At 53.8% G+C, this 24189-nt stretch overlaps 1 pseudogene; it reads right to left on the bottom strand.

Annotated features, from left to right (window-relative positions):
* Positions 1–22639, bottom strand: LOC149457417 (uncharacterized; annotated as a pseudogene).
* Positions 22640–24189: the final 1550 nt, after the last annotated feature.

The raw sequence follows: 24189 nt of genomic DNA, 5'->3' as shown, positions 1-24189 counted from the left end.
TTATTCAGTTGCCTCAAGCTGCAATGGGACCTGTCCTGTTGGAGACATAAAGTAGAATGTAAACTGATCCCTGATATGTGTACCTTGTCTGCTCCCCAATCCCCAGTCCAATGAGCTCTTTCCATATTGTGTATTAATGAGCCTTCAAACAGGAATCCATTGCCCTGCCGAACAAGGTTGTGCAAGGGACATGCAGCTTTATTAGCACAGATTGCATTTTGCATATTCAATATGATGGGAGTGTGCAGAAGCCACCATTTGTTAGATAAAATTCCAATTGCGCATTCAACAACTCTACAGGTGAAACTCAAAAAATTAGAATATCGTGCAAAAGTTCATTTATTTCAGTAATGCAACTTAAAAGGTGAAACTAATATATGAGATAGACTCATTACATACAAAGCAAGATAGTTCAAGCCGTGATTTGTCATAATTGTGATGATTATGGCTAGAGATGAGCGAAGTATTCAAAAATTCGATTCGGCTGATTCGGCGAATTCGAGGAATAAATTTGATTCGAGTCGAATATATTCGCTGCGAATTTAACTTATAAAAGGGTGTTTCTAGGCTTCAGAGAGCCTTTATATTAGTGCAGAACACTGTACCTTTAATTTAAATGCCCTTGGAGTCTGCTGGGGAAGAGAAATAATACTCTCAGTCAGTATGACATGCAGATGAGTGCCGTCGATCTTAGGATCACCGCACACTTCACTCATTTGGGCAGTCACGGGGCCAAAACCAGAGTGTGGAGCCACAGTGTGGCGGTGGAGGCAGCAGCAATGGGAGGCCATACAGCACCCTATGACAAAAATGGAACCCACCAGCAGTGTGAGGAGACCTGAAAGTGGCACATGGCAGAGTGTGGCGATGGAGACAGCAGCAATGGGAGGCCGTACAGGGACCCATGACACACTCTGGACCTGGCAGCAGCATGAGGAGGCGGTACAGGGGCCCATGGCAGATTACAGGCCTGGCAGCAGCAATGGGAGGCCCGTAATCTGCCAGCACCCTATGACAAAATGGAACACACCAGCAGTGTGAGGAGACCTGAAAGTGGCACATGGCAGAGTGTGGCGATGGAGACAGCAGCAATGGGAGGCCGTACAGGGACTCATGACAGATTACGGGCCTGGCAGGAGCATGAGGAGGCGGTACAGGGGCCCATGGCAGATTACGAGCCTGGCAGCAGCAATGGGAGGCCCGTAATCTGCCAGCACCCTATGACAAAATGGAACCCACCAGCAGTGTGAGGAGACCTGAAAGTGGCACATGTTTGGGGCATGATTCATGGCGGATTTAGTCAGTTGTGTCAGGAACTGGTGGTTTGAAATCCAGACTAATCCACGCCTGATTCATTTTCACAAACGTGAGTCTCTCCACACTTTTTGTGGACAGTCGTGTCCTCCGCGGAGTTACAATACCTCCTGCCGCACTAAACACGCGCTCCGATGCCACGCTACTGGCCGGGCATGACAGCCTTTCAAGGGCAAATTCAGCTAGTTGGGGCCAAAGGTCAAGTTTCGTTGCCCAGTAGTCAAGGGGATTGTCTACCTTGGTTGGCAGGGTGCTGTCCAAGTAGGCCCAAGCCTGTTGTTTGAGGTCCTGCTCCAGGTCCACCTGATGCTGCTGCTGCTGCGGCTGGATAGTAGTTTCCTCACTGCGCTGGTGAAGAAAGCTACTCATCATCGACTGCAGACTGAGGCAGCCGCTGCTGGTGGAGCTGCCACTGCTCCTACCACCCCACCCCTCCCCTGCTGCCATGGCAGCGGAACGCGAGCGCACAGGGCCCACAGTGTCTGAGGATGGACGTTGGCGCAGAAAGGCAGAGACCAACTGACTACATAGGTGGTTTTTATAGTACTTTATTTTGGCCTCCCTCTCAGCAGGTGTGAAAAAGGCCACCATTTTTGAACGGTAGCGAGGGTCCAACAAGGTGGACAGCCAAAAGTCATCCCTCTGTCTGATGGTTATTATTCGGCTGTCGCTACGCAAGCAACCGAGCATGCTATGGGCCATTTGTGCCAAGGAATGCGAGGGACACCCTGCCTCCATCTCCACAGCATACTGCTACGGTGCGTCTGGGTCCTCTGTCTCCTCCTCCTCCTCCTCTACCAGATGCTCCTGCTCCTCCACTCCTGTCCGCTGAGTGGAAAAACCACCCATTTCACTCAATAATTCCTGAGCACCAATGTCCTCCTCTACCTCCTCCTCTTCTTCCTGTCCTGCCCCCAAAGGGGTCATGTGGCGTTGAGATCTGTGCACCACGTCTACCGCACCCTGACCAGCCATTGTTAACAGCATTTGTTCCAGGACGTGCAACAGAGGAATGACGTCGTTCATCCCATAGTCCTGCCGACTCACAAATAGCGTGGCCTCCTCAAAGAGCCTGAGCAAGCGGCAGGTGTCACGCATGAGCTGCCAATGGCTGACATCTAAGTTACACAGGGGAGTACCTTTATCCGCTTGTAACATCAGGAAATCGGTGATGGCCTTTCGCTGTTCGTAAAGGCGGTCTAACATATGTAGGGTTGAATTCCACCTTGTTGCAACGTCACAGCATGAAGAGTCGGTACGGGGGCCCATGGCAGATTACGGGCCTGGCAGCAGCAATGGGAGGCCCGTAATCTGCCAGCACCCTATGAAAAAATGGAACACACCAGCAGTGTGAGGAGACCTGAAAGTGGCACATGGCAGAGTGTGGCGATGGAGACAGCAGCAATGGGAGGCCGTACAGGGACCCATGAGAGACTCTGGACCTGGCAGCAGCATGAGGAGGCGGTACGGGGGCCCATGGCAGATTACGGGCCTGGCAGCAGCAATGGGAGGCCCGTAATCTGCCAGCACCCTATGACAAAATGGAACACACCAGCAGTGTGAGGAGACCTGAAAGTGGCACATGGCAGAGTGTGGCGATGGAGACAGCAGCAATGGGAGGCCGTACAGGGACCCATGAGAGACTCTGGACCTGGCAGCAGCATGAGGAGGCGGTACGGGGGCCCGTGGCAGATTACGGGCCTGGCAGCAGCTATAGGAGGCCCGTAATCTGCCAGCACCCTATGACAAAATGGAACACACCAGCAGTGTGAGGAGACCTGAAAGTGGCACATGGCAGAGTGTGGCGATGGAGACAGCAGCAATGGGAGGCCGTACAGGGACCCATGAGACACTGTGGACCTGGCAGCAGCATGAGGAGGCGGTATGGGGGCCCATGGCAGATTACGGGCCTGGCAGCAACAATGGGAGGCCCGTAATCTGCCAGCACCCTATGACAAAATGGAACACACCAGCAGTGTGAGGAGACCTGAAAGTGGCACATGGCAGAGTGTGGCGATGGAGACAGCAGCAATGGGAGGCCGTACAGGGACCCATGAGAGACTCTGGACCTGGCAGCAGCATGAGGAGGCGGTACGGGGGCCCATGGCAGATTACAGGCCTGGCAGCAGCAATGGGAGGCCCGTAATCTGCCAGCACCCTATGACAAAATGGAACACACCAGCAGTGTGAGGAGACCTGAAAGTGGCACATGGCAGAGTGTGGCGATGGAGACAGCAGCAATGGGAGGCCGTACAGGGACCCATGAGACACTGTGGACCTGGCAGCAGCATGAGGAGGCGGTACGGGGGCCCATGGCAGATTACGGGCCTGGCAGCAGCAATGGGAGGCCCGTAATCTGCCAGCACCCTATGACAAAATGGAACACACCAGCAGTGTGAGGAGACCTGAAAGTGGCACATGGCAGAGTGTGGCGATGGAGACAGCAGCAATGGGAGGCCGTAGAGGGACCCATGAGAGACTATGGACCTGGCAGCAGCATGAGGAGGCGGTATAGGGGCCCATGGCAGATTACGGGCCTGGCAGCAGCAATGGGAGGCCCGTAATCTGCCAGCACCCTATGACAAAATGGAACACACCAGCAGTGTGAGGAGACCTGAAAGTGGCACATGGCAGAGTGTGGCGATGGAGACAGCAGCAATGGGAGGCCGTACAGGGACCCATGAGACACTCTGGACCTGGCAGCAGCATGAGGAGGCGGTACGGGGGCCCATGGCAGATTACGGGCCTGGCAGCAGCAATGGGAGGCCCGTAATCTGCCAGCAGCCTATGACAAAATGGAACACACCAGCAGTGTGAGGAGACCTGAAAGTGGCACATGGCAGAGTGTGGCGATGGAGACAGCAGCAATGGGAGGCCGTACAGGGACCCATGAGACACTGTGGACCTGGCAGCAGCATGAGGAGGCGGTACGGGGGCCCATGGCAGATTACGGGCCTGGCAGCAGCAATGGGAGGCCCGTAATCTGCCAGCACCCTATGACAAAATGGAACACACCAGCAGTGTGAGGAGACCTGAAAGTGGCACATGGCAGAGTGTGGCGATGGAGACAGCAGCAATGGGAGGCCGTACAGGGACCCTTGAGACACTGTGGACCTGGCAGCAGCATGAGGAGGCGGTACAGGGGCCCATGGCAGATTACAGGCCTGGCAGCAGCAATGGGAGGCCCGTAATCTCCCAGCACCCTATGACAAAAAGGGAACACACCAGCAGTGTGAGGAGACCTGAAAGTGGCACATGGCAGAGTGTGGCGATGGAGACAGCAGCAATGGGAGGCCGTACAGGGACCCATGAGACACTGAGGACCTGGCAGCAGCATGAGGAGGCGGTACGGGGGCCCATGGCAGATTACAGGCCTGGCAGCAGCAATGGGAGGCCCGTAATCTGCCTGCACCCTATGACAAAATGGAACACACCAGCAGTGTGAGGAGACCTGAAAGTGGCACATGGCAGAGTGTGGCGATAGAGACAGCAGCAATGGGAGGCCGTACAGGGACCCATGAGAGACTCTGGACCTGGCAGCAGCATGAGGAGGCGGTACGGGGGCCCATGGCAGATTACGGGCCTGGCAGCAGCAATGGGAGGCCCGTAATCTGCCAGCACCCTATGACAAAATGGAACACACCAGCAGTGTGAGGAGACCTGAAAGTGGCACATGGCAGAGTGTGGCGATGGAGACAGCAGCAATGGGAGGCCGTACAGGGACCCATGAGAGACTCTGGACCTGGCAGCAGCATGAGGAGGCGGTACAGGGGCCCATGGCAGATTACGGGCCTGGCAGCAGCAATGGGAGGCCCGTAATCTGCCAGCACCCTATGACAAAATGGAACACACCAGCAGTGTGAGGAGACCTGAAAGTGGCACATGGCAGAGTGTGGCGATGGAGACAGCAGCAATGGGAGGCCGTACAGGGACCCATGAGACACTGTGGACCTGGCAGCAGCATGAGGAGGCGGAACGGGGGCCCATGGCAGATTACGGGCCTGGCAGCAGCAATGGGAGGTCCGTAATCTGCCAGCACCCTATGACAAAATGGAACACACCAGCAGTGTGAGGAGACCTGAAAGTGGCACATGGCAGAGTGTGGCGATGGAGACAGCAGCAATGGGAGGCCGTACAGGGACCCTTGAGACACTGTGGACCTGGCAGCAGCATGAGGAGGCGGTACAGGGGCCCATGGCAGATTACAGGCCTGGCAGCAGCAATGGGAGGCCCGTAATCTGCCAGCACCCTATGACAAAAAGGGAACACACCAGCAGTGTGAGGAGACCTGAAAGTGGCACATGGCAGAGTGTGGCGATGGAGACAGCAGTAATGGGAGGCCGTACAGGGACCCATGAGACACTGTGGACCTGGCAGCAGCATGAGGAGGCGGTACGGGGGCCCATGGCAGATTACGGGCCTGGCAGCAGCAATGGGAGGCCCGTAATCTGCCAGCACCCTATGACAAAATGGAACACACCAGCAGTGTGAGGAGACCTGAAAGTGGCACATGGCAGAGTGTGGCGATGGAGACAGTAGCAATGGGAGGCCGTACAGGGACCCATGAGAGACTCTGGACCTGGCAGCAGCATGAGGAGGCGGTACGGGGGCCCATGGCAGATTACGGGCCTGGCAGCAGCAATGGGAGGCCCGTAATCTGCCAGCACCCTATGACAAAATGGAACCCACCAGCAGTGTGAGGAGACCTGAAAGTGGCACATGGCAGAGTGTGGCGATGGAGACAGCAGCAATGGGAGGCCGTACAGGAACCCATGAGAGACTCCGGACCTGGCAGCAGCATGAGGAGGCGATAAAGGGGCCCATGGTAGATTACGGGCCTGGCAGCAGCAATGGGAGGCCCGTAATCTGCCAGCACCCTATGACAAAATGGAACACACCAGCAGTGTGAGGAGACCTGAAAGTGGCACATGGCAGAGTGTGGCGATGGAGACAGCAGCAATGGGAGGCCGTACAGGGACCCATGAGAGACTCTGGACCTGGCAGCAGCATGAGGAGGCGGTACGGGGGCCCATGGCAGATTACGGGCCTGGCAGCAGCAATGGGAGGCCCGTAATCTGCCAGCACCCTATGACAAAATGGAACACACCAGCAGTGTGAGGAGACCTGAAAGTGGCACATGGCAGAGTGTGGCGATGGAGACAGCAGTAATGGGAGGCCGTACAGGGACCCATGAGACACTGTGGACCTGGCAGCAGCATGAGGAGGCGGTACAGGGGCCAATGGCAGATTACAGGCCTGGCAGCAGCAATGGGAGGCCCGTAATCTGCCAGCACCCTGTGACAAAATGGAACACACCAGCAGTGTGAGGAGACCTGAAAGTGGCACATGGCAGAGTGTGGCGATGGAGACAGCAGCAATGGGAGGCCGTACAGGGACCCATGAGAGACTCTGGACCTGGCAGCAGCATGAGGAGGCGGTACGGGGGCCCATGGCAGATTACGGGCCTGGCAGCAGCAATGGGAGGCCCGTAATCTGCCAGCACCCTATGACAAAATGGAACACACCAGCAGTGTGAGGAGACCTGAAAGTGGCACATGGCAGAGTGTGGCGATGGAGACAGTAGCAATGGGAGGCCGTACAGGGACCCATGAGAGACTCTGGACCTGGCAGCAGCATGAGGAGGCGGTACGGGGGCCCATGGCAGATTACGGGCCTGGCAGCAGCAATGGGAGGCCCGTAATCTGCCAGCACCCTATGACAAAATGGAACACACCAGCAGTGTGAGGAGACCTGAAAGTGGCACATGGCAGAGTGTGGCGATGGAGACAGCAGCAATGGGAGGCCGTACAGGGACCCATGAGAGACTCTGGACCTGGCAGCAGCATGAGGAGGCGGTACGGGGGCCCATGGCAGATTACGGGCCTGGCAGCAGCAATGGGAGGCCCGTAATCTGCCAGCACCCTATGACAAAATGGAACACACCAGCAGTGTGAGGAGACCTGAAAGTGGCACATGGCAGAGTGTGGCGATGGAGACAGCAGCAATGGGAGGCCGTACAGGGACCCATGAGAGACTATGGACCTGGCAGCAGCATGAGGAGGCGATAAAGGGGCCCATGGTAGATTACGGGCCTGGCAGCAGCAATGGGAGGCCCGTAATCTGCCAGCACCCTATGACAAAATGGAACACACCAGCAGTGTGAGGAGACCTGAAAGTGGCACATGGCAGAGTGTGGCGATGGAGACAGCAGCAATGGGAGGCCGTACAGGGACCCATGAGAGACTCTGGACCTGGCAGCAGCATGAGGAGGCGGTACGGGGGCCCATGGCAGATTACGGGCCTGGCAGCAGCAATGGGAGGCCCGTAATCTGCCAGCACCCTATGACAAAATGGAACACACCAGCAGTGTGAGGAGACCTGAAAGTGGCACATGGCAGAGTGTGGCGATGGAGACAGCAGTAATGGGCGGCCGTACAGGGACCCATGAGACACTGTGGACCTGGCAGCAGCATGAGGAGGCGGTACAGGGGCCAATGGCAGATTACAGGCCTGGCAGCAGCAATGGGAGGCCCGTAATCTGCCAGCACCCTATGACAAAATGGAACACACCAGCAGTGTGAGGAGACCTGAAAGTGGCACATGGCAGAGTGTGGTGATGGAGACAGTAGCAATGGGAGGCCGTACAGGGACCCATGAGAGACTCTGGACCTGGCAGCAGCATGAGGAGGCGGTACGGGGGCCCATGGCAGATTACGGGCCTGGCAGCAGCAATGGGAGGCCCGTAATCTGCCAGCACCCTATGACAAAATGGAACACACCAGCAGTGTGAGGAGACCTGAAAGTGGCACATGGCAGAGTGTGGCGATGGAGACAGCAGCAATGGGAGGCCGTACAGGGACCCATGAGAGACTCTGGACCTGGCAGCAGCATGAGGAGGCGGTACGGGGGCCCATGGCAGATTACGGGCCTGGCAGCAGCAATGGGAGGCCCGTAATCTGCCAGCACCCTATGACAAAATGGAACCCACCAGCAGTGTGAGGAGACCTGAAATTGGCACATGGCAGAGTGTGGCGATGGAGACAGCAGCAATGGGAGGCCGTACAGGGACCCATGAGAGACTATGGACCTGGCAGCAGCATGAGGAGGCGATAAAGGGGCCCATGGTAGATTACGGGCCTGGCAGCAGCAATGGGAGGCCCGTAATCTGCCAGCACCCTATGACAAAATGGAACACACCAGCAGTGTGAGGAGACCTGAAAGTGGCACATGGCAGAGTGTGGCGATGGAGACAGCAGCAATGGGAGGCCGTACAGGGACCCATGAGAGACTCTGGACCTGGCAGCAGCATGAGGAGGCGGTACGGGGGCCCATGGCAGATTACGGGCCTGGCAGCAGCAATGGGAGGCCCGTAATCTGCCAGCACCCTATGACAAAATGGAACACACCAGCAGTGTGAGGAGACCTGAAAGTGGCACATGGCAGAGTGTGGCGATGGAGACAGCAGCAATGGGAGGCCGTACAGGGACCCATGAGAGACTCTGGACCTGGCAGCAGCATGAGGAGGTGATAAAGGGGCCCATGGTAGATTACGGGCCTGGCAGCAGCAATAGGAGGCCCGTAATCTGCCAGCACCCTATGACAAAATGGAACACACCAGCAGTGTGAGGAGACCTGAAAGTGGCACATGGCAGAGTGTGGCGATGGAGACAGCAGCAATGGGAGGCCGTACAGGGACCCATGAGAGACTCTGGACCTGGCAGCAGCATGAGGAGGCGGTACGGGGGCCCATGGCAGACTACGGGCCTGGCAGCAGCAATGGGAGGCCCGTAATCTGCCAGCACCCTATGACAAAATGGAACACACCAGCAGTGTGAGGAGACCTGAAAGTGGCACATGGCAGAGTGTGGCGATGGAGACAGCAGTAATGGGAGGCCGTACAGGGACCCATGAGACACTGTGGACCTGGCAGCAGCATGAGGAGGCGGTACAGGGGCCAATGGCAGATTACAGGCCTGGCAGCAGCAATGGGAGGCCCGTAATCTGCCAGCACCCTATGACAAAATGGAACACACCAGCAGTGTGAGGAGACCTGAAAGTGGCACATGGCAGAGTGTGGCGATGGAGACAGCAGCAATGGGAGGCCGTACAGGGACCCATGAGAGACTCTGGACCTGGCAGCAGCATGAGGAGGCGGTACGGGGGCCCATGGCAGATTACGGGCCTGGCAGCAGCAATGGGAGGCCCGTAATCTGCCAGCACCCTATGACAAAATGGAACACACCAGCAGTGTGAGGAGACCTGAAAGTGGCACATGGCAGAGTGTGGCGATGGAGACAGCAGCAATGGGAGGCCGTACAGGGACCCATGAGAGACTCTGGACCTGGCAGCAGCATGAGGAGGTGGTACGGGGGCCCATGGCAGATTACGGGCCTGGCAGCAGCAATGGGAGGCCCGTAATCTGCCAGCACCCTATGACAAAATGGAACACACCAGCAGTGTGAGGAGACCTGAAAGTGGCACATGGCAGAGTGTGGCGATGGAGACAGCAGCAATGGGAGGCCGTACAGGGACCCATGAGACACTCTGGACCTGGCAGCAGCATGAGGAGGCGGTACGGGGGCCCATGGCAGATTACGGGCCTGGCAGCAACAATGGGAGGCCCGTAATCTGCCAGCACCCTATGACAAAATGGAACACACCAGCAGTGTGAGGAGACCTGAAAGTGGCACATGGCAGAGTGTGGCGATGGAGACAGCAGCAATGGGAGGCCGTACAGGGACCCATGAGACACTGCGGACCTGTCAGCAGCATGAGGAGGCGGTACGGGGGCCCATGGCAGATTACGGGCCTGGCAGCAGCAATGGGAGGCCCATAATCTGCCAGCACCCTATGACAAAATGGAACACACCAGCAGTGTGAGGAGACCTGAAAGTGGCACATGGCAGAGTGTGGCGATGGAGACAGCAGCAATGGGAGGCCGTACAGGGACCCTTGAGACACTGTGGACCTGGCAGCAGCATGAGGAGGCGGTACAGGGGCCCATGGCAGATTACAGGCCTGGCAGCAGCAATGGGAGGCCCGTAATCTGCCAGCACCCTATGACAAAAAGGGAACACACCAGCAGTGTGAGGAGACCTGAAAGTGGCACATGGCAGAGTGTGGCGATGGAGACAGCAGCAATGGGAGCCCGTACAGGGACCCATGAGACACTGTGGACCTGGCAGCAGCATGAGGAGGTGGTACGGGGGCCCATGGCAGATTACGGGCCTGGCAGCAGCAATGGGAGGCCCGTAATCTGCCAGCACCCTATGACAAAATGGAACACACCAGCAGTGTGAGGAGACCTGAAAGTGGCACATGGCAGAGTGTGGCGATGGAGACAGCAGCAATGGGAGGCCGTACAGGGACCCATGAGAGACTCTGGACTTCGCAGCAGCATGAGGAGGCGGTATAGGGGCCCATGGCAGATTAGGGGCCTGGCAGCAGCTATGGGAGGCCCGTAATCTGCCAGCACCCTATGTCAAAAAATTGAACACACCAGCAGTGTGTGAGGAGACCTGAAAGTGGCACATGGCAGAGTGTGGCGATGGAGACAGTAGCAATGGGAGGCCGTACAGGGACCCATGAGAGACTCTGGACCTGGTAGCAGCATGAGGAGGCGGTACGGGGGCCCATGGCAGATTACGGGCCTGGCAGCAGCAATGGGAGGCCCGTAATCTGCCAGCACCCTATGACAAAATGGAACCCACCAGCAGTGTGAGGAGACCTGAAAGTGGCACATGGCAGAGTGTGGCGATGGAGACAGCAGCAATGGGAGGCCGTACAGGGACCCATGAGAGACTCTGGACCTGGCAGCAGCATGAGGAGGCGGTACGGGGGCCCATGGCAGATTACGGGCCTGGCAGCAGCAATGGGAGGCCCGTAATCTGCCAGCACCCTATGACAAAATGGAACACACCAGCAGTGTGAGGAGACCTGAAAGTGGCACATGGCAGAGTGTGGCGATGGAGACAGCAGTAATGGGAGGCCGTACAGGGACCCATGAGAGACTCTGGACCTGGCAGCAGCATTAGGAGGCGGTACGGGGGCCCATGGCAGATTACGGGCCTGGCAGCAGCAATGGGAGGCCCGTAATCTGCCAGCACCCTATGACAAAATGGAACTCACCAGCAGTGTGAGGAGACCTGAAAGTGGCACATGGCAGAGTGTGGCGATGGAGACAGTAGCAATGGTAGGCCGTACAGGGACCCATGAGAGACTCTGGACCTGGCAGCAGCATGAGGAGGCGGTACGGGGGCCCATGGCAGATTACGGGCCTGGCAGCAGCAATGGGAGGCCCGTAATCTGCCAGCACCCTATGACAAAATGGAACCCACCAGCAGTGTGAGGAGACCTGAAAGTGGCACATGGCAGAGTGTGGCGATGGAGACAGCAGCAATGGGAGGCCGTACAGGAAACCATGAGAGACTCTGGACCTGGCAGCAGCATGAGGAGGCGATAAAGGGGCCCATGGTAGATTACGGGCCTGGCAGCAGCAATGGGAGGCCCGTAATCTGCCAGCACCCTATGACAAAATGGAACACACCAGCAGTGTGAGGAGACCTGAAAGTGGCACATGGCAGAGTGTGGCGATGGAGACAGCAGCAATGGGAGGCCGTTCAGGGACCCATGAGAGACTCTGGACCTGGCAGCAGCATGAGGAGGCGGTACGGGGGCCCATGGCAGATTACGGGCCTGGCAGCAGCAATGGGAGGCCCGTAATCTGCCAGCACCCTATGACAAAATGGAACACACCAGCAGTGTGAGGAGACCTGAAAGTGGCACATGGCAGAGTGTGGCGATGGAGACAGCAGCAATGGGAAGCCGTACAGGGACCCATGAGAGACTCTGGACCTGGCAGCAGCATGAGGAGGCGGTACGGGGGCCCATGGCAGATTACGGGCCTGGCAGCAGCAATGGGAGGCCCGTAATCTGCCAGCACCCTATGACAAAATGGAACACACCAGCAGTGTGAGGAGACCTGAAAGTGGCACATGGCAGAGTGTGGCGATGGAGACAGCAGCAATGGGAGGCCGTACAGGGACCCATGAGACACTGTGGACCTGGCAGCAGCATGAGGAGGCGGTACGGGGGCCCATGGCAGATTACGGGCCTGGCAGCAGCAATGGGAGGCCCGTAATCTGCCAGCACCCTATGACAAAATGGAACACACCAGCAGTGTGAGGAGACCTGAAAGTGGCACATGGCAGAGTGTGGCGATGGAGACAGCAGCAATGGGAGGCCGTACAGGGACCCCTGAGACACTGTGGACCTGGCAGCAGCATGAGGAGGCGGTACGGGGGCCCATGGCAGATTACGGGCCTGGCAGCAGCAATGGGAGGCCCGTAATCTGCCAGCACCCTATGACAAAATGGAACCCACCAGCAGTGTGAGGAGACCTGAAAGTGGCACATGGCAGAGTGTGGCGATGGAGACAGCAGCAATGGGAGGCCGTACAGGAACCCATGAGAGACTCTGGACCTGGCAGCAGCATGAGGAGGCGATAAAGGGGCCCATGGTAGATTACGGGCCTGGCAGCAGCAATGGGAGGCCCGTAATCTGCCAGCACCCTATGACAAAATGGAACACACCAGCAGTGTGAGGAGACCTGAAAGTGGCACATGGCAGAGTGTGGCGATGGAGACAGCAGCAATGGGAGGCCGTACAGCGACCCATGAGAGACTCTGGACCTGGCAGCAGCATGAGGAGGCGGTACGGGGGCCCATGGCAGATTACGGGCCTGGCAGCAGCAATGGGAGGCCCGTAATCTGCCAGCACCCTATGACAAAATGGAACACACCAGCAGTGTGAGGAGACCTGAAAGTGGCACATGGCAGAGTGTGGCGATGGAGACAGCAGCAATGGGAGGCCGTACAGGAACCCATGAGAGACTCTGGACCTGGCAGCAGCATGAGGAGGCGATAAAGGGGCCCATGGTAGATTACGGGCCTGGCAGCAGCAATGGGAGGCCCGTAATCTGCCAGCACCCTATGACAAAATGGAACACACCAGCAGTGTGAGGAGACCTGAAAGTGGCACATGGCAGAGTGTGGCGATGGAGACAGCAGCAATGGGAGGCCGTACAGGGACCCATGAGAGACTCTGGACCTGGCAGCAGCATGAGGAGGCGGTACGGGGGCCCATGGCAGATTACGGGCCTGGCAGCAGCAATGGGAGGCCCGTAATCTGCCAGCACCCTATGACAAAATGGAACACACCAGCAGTGTGAGGAGACGTGAAAGTGGCACATGGCAGAGTGTGGCGATGGAGACGGCAGTAATGGGAGGCCGTACAGGGACCCATGAGACACTGTGGACCTGGCAGCAGCATGAGGAGGCGGTACAGGGGCCCATGGCAGATTACAGGCCTGGCAGCAGCAATGGGAGGCCTGTAATCTGCCAGCACCCTATGACAAAATGGAACACACCAGCAGTGTGAGGAGACCTGAAAGTGGCACATGGCAGAGTGTGGCGATGGAGACAGCAGCAATGGGAGGCCGTACAGGGACCCATGAGAGACTCTGGACCTGGCAGCAGCATGAGGAGGCGGTACGGGGGCCCATGGCAGATTACGGGCCTGGCAGCAGCAATGGGAGGCCCGTAATCTGCCAGCACCCTATGACAAAATGGAACACACCAGCGGTGTGAGGAGACCTGAAAGTGGCACATGGCAGAGTGTGGCGATGGAGACAGCAGCAATGGGAGGCCGTACAGGGACCCATGAGAGACTCTGGACCTGGCAGCAGCATGAGGAGGCAGTACGGGAGCCCATGGCAGATTACGGGCCTGGCAGCAGCAATGGGAGGCCCGTAATCTGCCAGCACCCTATGACAAAATGGAACACACCAGCAGTGTGAGGAGACCTGAAAGTGGCACATGGCAGAGTGTGGCGATGGAGACAGCAGCAATGGGAGGCCGTACAGGGACCCATGAGACACTGTGGACCTGGCAGCAGCATGAGGAGGCGGTACAGGGGCCCATGGCAGATTACGGGCCTGGCAGCAGCAATGGGAGGCCCGTTATCTGCCAGCACCCTATGACAACATGGAACACACCAGCAGTGTGAGGAGACCTGAAAGTGGCACATGGCAGAGTGTGGCGATGGAGACAGCAGCAATGGGAGGCCGTACAGGGACCCATGAGACACTCTGGACCTGGCAGCAGCATGAGGAGGCGGTACGGGGGCCCATGGCAGATTACGGGCCTGGCAGCAGCAATGGGAGGCCCGTAATCTGCCAGCACCCTATGACAAAATGGAACACACTAGCAGTGTGAGGAGACCTGAAAGTGGCACATGGCAGAGTGTGGCGATGGAGACAGCAGCAATGGGAGGCCGTACAGGGACCCATGAGACACTGTGGACCTGGCAGCAGCATGAGGAGGCGGTACGGGGGCCCATGGCAGATTACGGGCCTGGCAGCAGCAATGGGAGGCCCGTAATCTGCCAGCACCCTATGACAAAATGGAACACACCAGCAGTGTGAGGAGACCTGAAAGTGGCACATGGCAGAGTGTGGCGATGGAGACAGCAGCAATGGGAGGCCGTACAGGGACCCATGAGAGACTCTGGACCTGGCAGCAGCATGAGGAGGCGGTACAGGGGCCCATGGCAGATTACGGGCCTGGCAGCAGCAATGGGAGGCCCGTAAACTCCCAGCACCCTATGACAAAATGGAACACACCAGCAGTGTGAGGAGACCTGAAAGTGGCACATGTTTGGGGTATGATTCATGGCGGATTTAGTCAGTTGTGTCAGGAACTGGTGGTTTGAAATCCAGACTAATCCACGCCTGATTCATTTTCACAAACGTGAGTCTCTCCACACTTTTTGTGGACAGTCGTGTCCTCCGCGGAGTTACAATATCTCCTGCCGCACTAAACACGCGCTCCGATGCCACGCTACTGGCCGGGCATGACAGCCTTTCAAGGGCAAATTCAGCTAGTTGGGGCCAAAGGTCAAGTTTCGTTGCCCAGTAGTCAAGGGGATTGTCTACCTCCGTTGGCAGGGTGCTGTCCAAGTAGGCCCAAGCCTGTTGTTTGAGGTCCTGCTCCAGGTCCACCTGATGCTGCTGCGGCTGGTTAGTAGTTTCCTCACTGCGCTGGTGAAGAAAGCTACTCATCATCGACTGCAGACTGAGGCAGCTGCTGCTGGTGGAGCTGCCACTGCTCCTACCACCCCACCCCTCCCCTGCTGCCATGGCAGCGGAACGCGAGCGCACAGGGCCCACAGTGTCTGAGGATGGACGTTGGCGCAGAAAGGCAGAGACCAACTGACTACATAGGTGGTTTTTATAGTACGTTATTTTGGCCTCCCTCTCAGCAGGTGTGAAAAAGGTCACCATTTTTGAACGGTAGCGAGGGTCCAACAAGGTGGACAGCCAAAAGTCATCCCTCTGTCTGATGGTTATTATTCGGCTGTCGCTACGCAAGCAACTGAGCATGCTATGGGCCATTTGTGCCAAGGAATGCGAGGGACTCCCTGCCTCCATCTCCACAGCATACTGCCACGGTGCGTCTGGGTCCTCTGTCTCCTCCTCCTCCTCTACCAGATGCTCCTGCTCCTCCACTCCTGTCCGCTGAGTGGAAAAACCACCCATTTCACTCAATAACTCCTAAGCACAAATGTCCTCCTCTACCTCCTCCTCTTCTTCCTGTCCTGCTCCTACAGGGGTCATGTGGCGTTGAGATCTGTGCGCCACGTCTACCGCACCCTGACCAGCCATTGTTAACAGCATTTGTTCCAGGACGTGCAACAGAGGAATGACGTCGTTCATCCCATAGTCCTGCCGACTCACGAATAGCGTGGCCTCCTCAAAGGGCCTGAGCAAGCGGCAGGTGTCACGCATGAGCTGCCAATGGCTGACATCGAAGTTACACAGGGGAGTACCTTTATCCGCTTGTAACATCAGGAAATCGGTGATGGCCTTTCGCTGTTCGTAAAGGCGGTCTAACATGTGTAGGGTTGAATTCCACCTTGTTGCAACGTCGCAGATCAGGCGATGCTGTGGAATTCCGTTCTGCTGCTGCAGCTCAAGGAGGGTGTGCTTTGCGGTGTAGGAATGGCTGAAATGCATGCAAAGTTTACGTGACATTTTAAGGATTTCTTGCAGTGGGATGGTGGATTTTAGGAACCGCTTGACAACCAGATTGAACACGTGAGCCATGCATGGCGCATGGCACAACCTTCCTTGACGCAGAGCAGACACCATGTTCTTTCCGTTGTCAGTCAACATGGTTCCGATTTTCAGTTTGCGCGGAGACAGCCATCTGTCGATTTCTCTGTTCATTACACTCAGAAGTTCCTCCCCTGTGTGACTACGTTCGCCAAGGCATACCAGGTGCAGCACAGCGTGACACCGTTGCGCCCTGCACATGTGATATGCCGGTCGGGTAATGGGACTTGGCACGGGGGTGGCGGCTGAGGACACGGCGGAAGAAGAGGTGGTAGAGGCGGACATCTTTGCCGGACCAAGGACGTGCAAACGTGGAGGCAAAAGCGGCGTGACCTGTCCAAGTTGCTGGTGCGGCTGTGCCGGCACCACGTTCACCCAGTGGGCCGTAAATGACATGTACTGTCCCTGACCGTAGTTACAGCTCCACACGTCGGCGCTGCCGTGCACTTTGGCAGAGACCGACATGCTCAAAGACTGGCCCACCATCTCTTCTACATGTGAATGCAGGGCTGGCACTGCCTTTTTGGCGAAGAAATGACGGCTTGGCACTCTCCACCACGGCGCGGCACAAGCCATCATTTCTCGGAAAGGTGCTGAGTCCACCACTTGGAAAGGGAGGGACTGCAGCACCAGCAACTTGGACAGGAGGACGTTCAGCTTCTGCACCGTCGGGTGCGTGCTCGCAAACTGTTGTCTCTTGGAAACGGATTCCAAGAAAGACTGCTGACGGAATCCGTGAAGAGGAGTAGCAGGAGAAGGAGCATCTGAACGAGCGGAAGATGCCAACGAGCGACAACTCCCCTCAGCAGAGGTGTTGGAGCCTTGACTGGCTGATAGAGGGCGATTGACGTCGGGTGACGGAGCAAGTAACGGAGCGGGTGATGGAGCGGGGCTGGGGCAGGCAGAACCGCCGTATCTTTATCACGGTTTTCCCAGGCCACCAAATGGCGACGCTGCATATGCTGACGCAACGCTGTAGTCCCAACATGGGCCCCCTGGCCACGCTTGACTTTCTGGCCACATAGTCGACATACGGCTACGTTTACTTCCTCGGGCGGCTTGACAAAAAATTGCCACACCGCCGAGTAGGAAAGTTTGCCCACGCTACTCCTCACTGGCTGACTGCTGCTTCCTCCGTGCACACCGGCACCACTACTGGCCGTGGTGGTAGGCTGCAGTGGAGCTGGTGCTCTACTCCGTGGCCGTTTGCCTCCACTGACACTGCTGCGACCCTGCTGCCTCCTGGGCAACCCACCGACTGTTTTGCTCGCTGCCAAGCTGCCACCCTCTTCTCCTGATGATGCGGAAGCAATAGCCTGATGACGACGAGGCTGCCAAGTGCGATCAGCCTCATCATCATCAATTAGGGTCTCCGCCTCACTACTAGCCCCCTCGGCTGCGCGTGGGTCAGGAGACAGACCTGTCTCTAGACCGGCTACCAAGCCACTCTCCTCGCCAGTACTTCTTTGCCTGGCTGCTGAAGAGGCGGATGTCTCCCCCCGTTCCTGACCGCCCTCTGTTAGCTCTTCCTCACTGTACAGTGGGGCTGAGCCCACAGCATGCGATACTTCACTTGGTGAGGGAACACCAAAGGACAGGGGCAGGTCGAGGACACGTGATTTCAGTGGGCTTGCTCCCGGGCCATGCCAACTAACGGTTGTGTCTGACATACCCACTGACTGTTGGCTGTAGGTGTCAGAGGTGACCTGGGAAGAGGAAGACAACCGAGCCAACCAATCGATGACGGCAGGGTTGTCGGTGGAGACACGACCTCTGGATGACACCAAGAGCACTGGCCTCTGGCTGCGACTAGTGCTGCCTCGACCCCTTCCTCTGCTGCCACGTCTGCTCGCTCCTAAAACATTGCCTCCTCTGCCACTCCTCTGCATGTTGTCTGACATACTCTTTAATTCAAAGATTCTGTGTCCCTGAGTAACAATTCTGTGTCCCTGAGTAACAATTCTGTGTCTGTCCCTGAGTAACAATTCTGTGTCCCTGAGTAACAATTCTGTGTCCCTGAGTAACAATTCTGTGTCCCTCAGTAACAATTCTGTGTCCCTCAGTAACAATTGTGTGTCCCTCAGTAACAATTCTGTGTCTGTCCCTGAGTAACAATTCTGTGTCTGTCCCTGAGTAACGATTCTGTGTCCCTCAGTAACAATTCTGTGTCCCTCAGTAACAATTCTGTGTCTGTCCCTGAGTAACAATTCTGTGTCCCTCAGTAACAATTCTGTGTCCCTCAGTAACAATTCTGTGTCTGTTCCTGAGTAATAATTCTGTGTCTGTCCCTGAGTAACAATTCTGTGTCCCTAAGTAACGGTTCTGTGGCCCTAAGTAACGGTTCTGTGGCCCTAAGTAACGGTTCTGTGGCCCTAACTCTCTCCCTCAATACAGACAGGTCTGCCTCTCTTGAATGACTGGAGGCAAATGGAGAATTCTAAAATGGCCGCAATTTATAGCTCGACCATTACACAGTGCTGGCTGGCTGGCTGCTGATTGGCTAATGCGATCACATGTCATGAATGAATGCATTATGGGTCAGCGCGCCTTGTCTGCGCGCCTTCCAAGAGATCCCCGCTCCGTCGCCGCACATGTCGCCGCCATTTTTGGAAAAATTTCGATTCGCGCATTCGAAGTCTGCTAATTTTCGGATTCGTCGCGAATCGAAATTTTCCTAATATTCGAAACGAATTCCACTTCGCCAAGTTCAATTCGCTCATCTCTAATTATGGCTTACAGCTCATGTTAACCCCAAATCCACAATCTCAGAAAATTAGAATATTGTGAAAAGGTGCAATATTTTAGGCTCAAAGTGTCCCACTCTAATCAGCTAATTAATCCATAACACCTGCAAAGGGTTCCTGAGCCTTTAAATGGTCTCTTAGTCTGGTTCAGTAGGAATCACAATCATGGGAAAGACTGCTGACCTGATAGTTGTGCAGAAAACCATCATTGACACCCTCCATAAGGAGGGAAAGCCTCAAAAGATAATTGCAAAAGAAGTTGGATGTTCCCAAAGTGCTGTATCAAAGCACATTAATAGAAAGTTATGTGGAAGGGAAAAGTGTGGAAGAAAAAGGTGCACAAGCTGCAGGGATGACCGCAGCCTGGAGAGGATTGTCAGGAAATGGCCATTCAAAAGTGTTGGGGACTTTCACAAGGAGTGGACTGAGGCTGGAGTCAGTGCATCAAGAGCCACCAAACACAGACGGATCCTGGACATGGGCTTCAAATGTCGAATTCCTCTTGTCAAGCCGCTCCTGAACAACAAACATCAGAAGCGTCTTACCTGGGCTAAAGAAAACCAGACCTGGTCTGTTGCTCAGTGGTCCAAAGTCCTCTTTTCTGATGAGAGCAACTTTTGCATCTCATTTGGACCCAGAGTATGGAGGAAGAATGGAAAGGCACACACTGCAAGATGCTTGAAGTCCAGTGTAATGTTTCCACAGTCTGTGTTGATTTGGGGAGCCATGTCATCTGCTTGTGTTGGTCCACTGTGCTCCATTAAGTCCAGGGTCAATGCAGCCGTCTACCAGGAGATTTTGGAGCCCTTCATGCTTTCTTCCGCAGACGAGCTTTATGGGGATGCTGACTTCATTTTCCAGCAGGACTTGGCACCTGCCCACACTGCCAAAAGCACCAAAACCTGGTTCAATGACCATGGGATTACTGTGCTTGATTGGCCAGCAAACTCGCCTGACCTGAACCCCATAGAGAATCTATGGGGCATTGCCAAGAGAAAGATGAGAGATATGAGACCGGACAATGCAGAAGAGCTGAAGGCCGCTATTGAAGCATCCTGGTCTTCCATAACACCTCAGCAGTGCTGTAGGCTGATAGCTTCCATGCCACACCGCATTGAGGCAGTAATTGCTGCAAAAGGGGCCCAAACCAAGTACTGAGTACATATGCATGCTTATACTTTTCACAGGTCCGATATTGTTCTCTGTACAATCCTTGTTTTATTGATTGCATGTAATATTCTAATTTTCTGAGATTGTGTATTTGGGGTTTTCATGAGCTGTAAGCCATAATCATCACAATTATGACAAATCATGGCTTGAACTATCTTGCTTTGCATGTAATGAGACTATCTCATACAGTCATGGCCGAAATTGTTGGCACCCTTGATATTTCTCCAGGAAATCATGTATTTCTCACGAAACGTATTGCATTAACACATGTTTTGCTATACACATGTTTATTCCCTTTGTGTGTATTGGGACAAAACAAAAAAAGGGAGGAAAGAAAGCAAATTCGACATAATGTCACACAAACCTCCAAAAATGGGCTGGACAAAAGTATTGGCACCCTTTCACAACTGCGGATAAATAAGAATGTTACAAGCATGTGATGCTCCTGTAAACTCACCTGGGGCAAGTAACAGGTGTGGGCAATATAGAAATCACACCTGAAAGCAGATAAAAAGGAGAGACGTTCACTTAACCTTTGCATTGTGTGTCTGTCTGTGCCACACTAAGCATGGACAACAGAAAGAGGAGACGAGAACTGTCTGAGGACCTGAGAACCAAAATTGTGGCAAAATATCAACAATCTCAAGGTTACAAGTCCATCTCCAGAGAACTAGATTTGCCTTTGTCCACAGTGCGCAACATTATCAAGAAGTTTGCAACCCATGGCACTGTAGCTAATCTCCCTGGTCGTGGACGGATGAGGAAAATTGATGAAAGATTGCAACGCAGAATAGTCCGGATGGTGGATAAGCAGCCCCAAACATGTTCCAAAGACATTCAAGCTGTCCTGCAGGCTCAGGGAGCATCAGTGTCAGCGCGAACTATCCGTCGACATTTAAATGAAATGAAACGCTATGGCAGGAGACCCAGGAGGACCCCACTGCTGACACAGAGACATAAAAAAGCAAGACTACAGTTTGCCAAAATGTACTTGAGTAAGCCAAAAGCCTTCTGGGAAAACGTCTTGTGGACAGATGAGACCAAGATAGAGCTTTTCGGTAAAGCACATCATTCTACTGTTTACCGAAAACGGAATGAGGCCTACAAAGAACAAAACACAGTACCTACGGTAAAATATGGTGGAGGTTCAATGATGTTTTGGGGTTGTTTTGCTGCCTCTGGCACTGGGTGCCTTGACTGTGTGCAAGGCATCATGAAATCTGAGGATTACCAAAGGATTTTGGGTCGCACTGTAGGGCCCAGTGTCAGAAAGCTGGGTTTGCGTCCAAGATCCTGGGTCTTCCAGCAGGACAATGACCCCAAACATACGTCAAAAAGCACTCAGAAATGGATGGCAAAGAAGCGCTGGAGAGTTCTGAAGTGGCCAGCAATGAGCCCAGATCTAAATCCCATTGAACACCTGTGGAGAGATCTTAAAATTGCTGTTGGGAAAAGGTGTCCTTCCAATAAGAGAGACCTGGAGCTGTTTGCAAAGGAAGAGTGGTCCAAAATTCCGGGTGAGAGGTGTCAGAAGCTTATTGATGGTTATAGGAAGCGACTGATTTCAGTTATGTTTTCCAAAGGGTGTGCAACCAAATATTAAGTTAAGGGTGCCAATACTTTTGTCCAGCCCATTTTTGGGGTTTTGTGTGACATTATGTCATATTTGCTTTTCTGCCTCTGTTTTATATTTGTTCCAATACATACAAAGGGAATAAACATGTGTATAGCAAAACATGTGTTAATGCAATACCTTTTTTGTGTGAAATACTTGATTTTCAGGAAAAATATCAAGGGTGCCAACAATTTCGGCCATGACTGTATATTAGTTTCACCTTTTAAGTTGCATTACTGAAATAAATGAACTTTTGCACGATATTCTAATTTTTTGAGTTTCACATGTATGATCTTGTTAGCTGATAATCAAACACTCTCTTCTGTACAGTTAGACTGTGACCCAAATTGGGGCATCGCAGATGCTCACCCAAGGAAAAGGCCGCAATCCCCCACAAAAACATTGGGTAGAGGAGGGCCATTTGAGTGAAATGTTTTCTTTAAGGTCCAGCCTATTTGCACACAGCATCTGTCCAAATGAAGAATAGCCAAACATGCTTGAGTCAGACCTGCTGCCATATGATCCAATATTAATATAACAAAAGCAATAATTAGCATCAGCCACTGCCATTAAAACAAATGAAAGATATTTATTGTAATTAAAGTATTGACTTTCGCTGCCCATTGGCTTTATGATCCTGATGTGTTTCCCATCAATCGCTCCAGCACAATATGGGAAATTGCAGTGTTGCCAGAAAACTTCAGAGAAATGTGACCATTCTTCTGTTGTAGGTTTTTTTCATAACAACATCCTTCAACACATCACAAATAGTAGAGCAGGGATTATGGACTATGTAATTTGCCGTAGATTTTCCAACCTGAAAGGCGAATGTAGAATAAACAATGATTGTCCAGTTGCTAGGTATGTATGAATAAATAAATATACCTTATTTTTTTATTTTTTAACAGTGAAGCTTCTGAAAGGAAAGTGGCAGTCTGCGGGATGCCTACACTCGACATCAATGTCAGCTAAGGGAGTTTAGGAGTGGATCTTCGGCGTGTGCTGCAGCAGAGTACGTCCATGCCAAAGACTTGGATTTTCTTCAGACAGTTGTGACTTTGGGGAGGTAAACTATCACCTGTATGTATATCATTAAAAAAATTAAAACAGCAGGTTCTAACAAAAAATGTTCTATGTTTAATATGGAAAGCTGCTGGGAGGATTCTACTGAAAATGAGGATTTAGGTCCCGATTTTATCCCGCCAACCACTACATATAGGTCCTCTGATCCTTCACCACCTTATGGCTCCAATGCAAATCTCCTCACCTTCTCCCTGACAACACCCCCCTCATCTGTCAACACCACATTCTTCCCACCCTCATCATCTGCCAACACAACAGCCTGCCCCCCCCCCCGTCATCTGTTAAAACAACATCCTGCCTTCTATCATCAGCTAACACTGCAACCTGCCTAGCCCCCCCCCCCCCATTTCTGCTCTGCCAACAGCACATTCTGCTAATTGGCAGATTGTTCCTCAAAATTCCTCTTCGTCCACTTCATCGCATTATGCCCACACCATGATTGTGGTGATGTCACTCATTGAGCCAGTCTACTCCTACCATCTCTACTTTTGGGCGCTTTGCAAAGTAGGAGGTAGTCTGATCTTGACTATGACCATTATGTCCAACATATGTTTAAATTCTAGGGAAGAACTATTCTTTGTTGTTGGATGCGTACTTACTCATGTGTGAACAGGACTGAAAGTCATACTCCAGTATCCAGGCTGGTACTATTTTCATCATGGAGTATAACAAGTTTTGGCAGTGTGGAGCTTGTTCTATTGCCCTACTTGTTACTATTTAAAAAACAATATTGAAGTCTATTTCTAGATGCATGTTTAAAAAAAAAGAAATTTTTCTCTTCTGAGAATGTTTCATGTTTTTTACATAAGTAAAGTTTTGTAAAACTTTTGACAAGTGTGTTTGGTTTTTATTTTATGCATTCTATTCCTCATGTGCGAAATTTTAAAAAAATTATACAAATTACCTCCGCGTGATGATTAGTCACTCAAAAGGAGGTATACTATTATGAAAGTATGTGTCCATTTGCTGCCACTACTGAATAAACCCAGAAGCTTGACAAAACTGTCAGAAAAAAAAGGAGGTGTAGTGGATGATAAGAAAGCAACAATGACAATAATCATGATTCAAAAGAAGTTGGACTAACCTTTTTT

The sequence above is a fragment of the Staurois parvus genome, unplaced genomic scaffold (genome assembly GCF_062004578.1).
Source record: "Staurois parvus isolate SC_StPar_1 unplaced genomic scaffold, SC_StPar_1.0 ptg000321l, whole genome shotgun sequence".
Classification (NCBI taxonomy): Eukaryota; Metazoa; Chordata; class Amphibia; order Anura; family Ranidae; genus Staurois; species Staurois parvus.
Note: the sequence above shows the minus strand (reverse complement) of the source record. Positions and strands in the feature narration are given on the sequence as shown.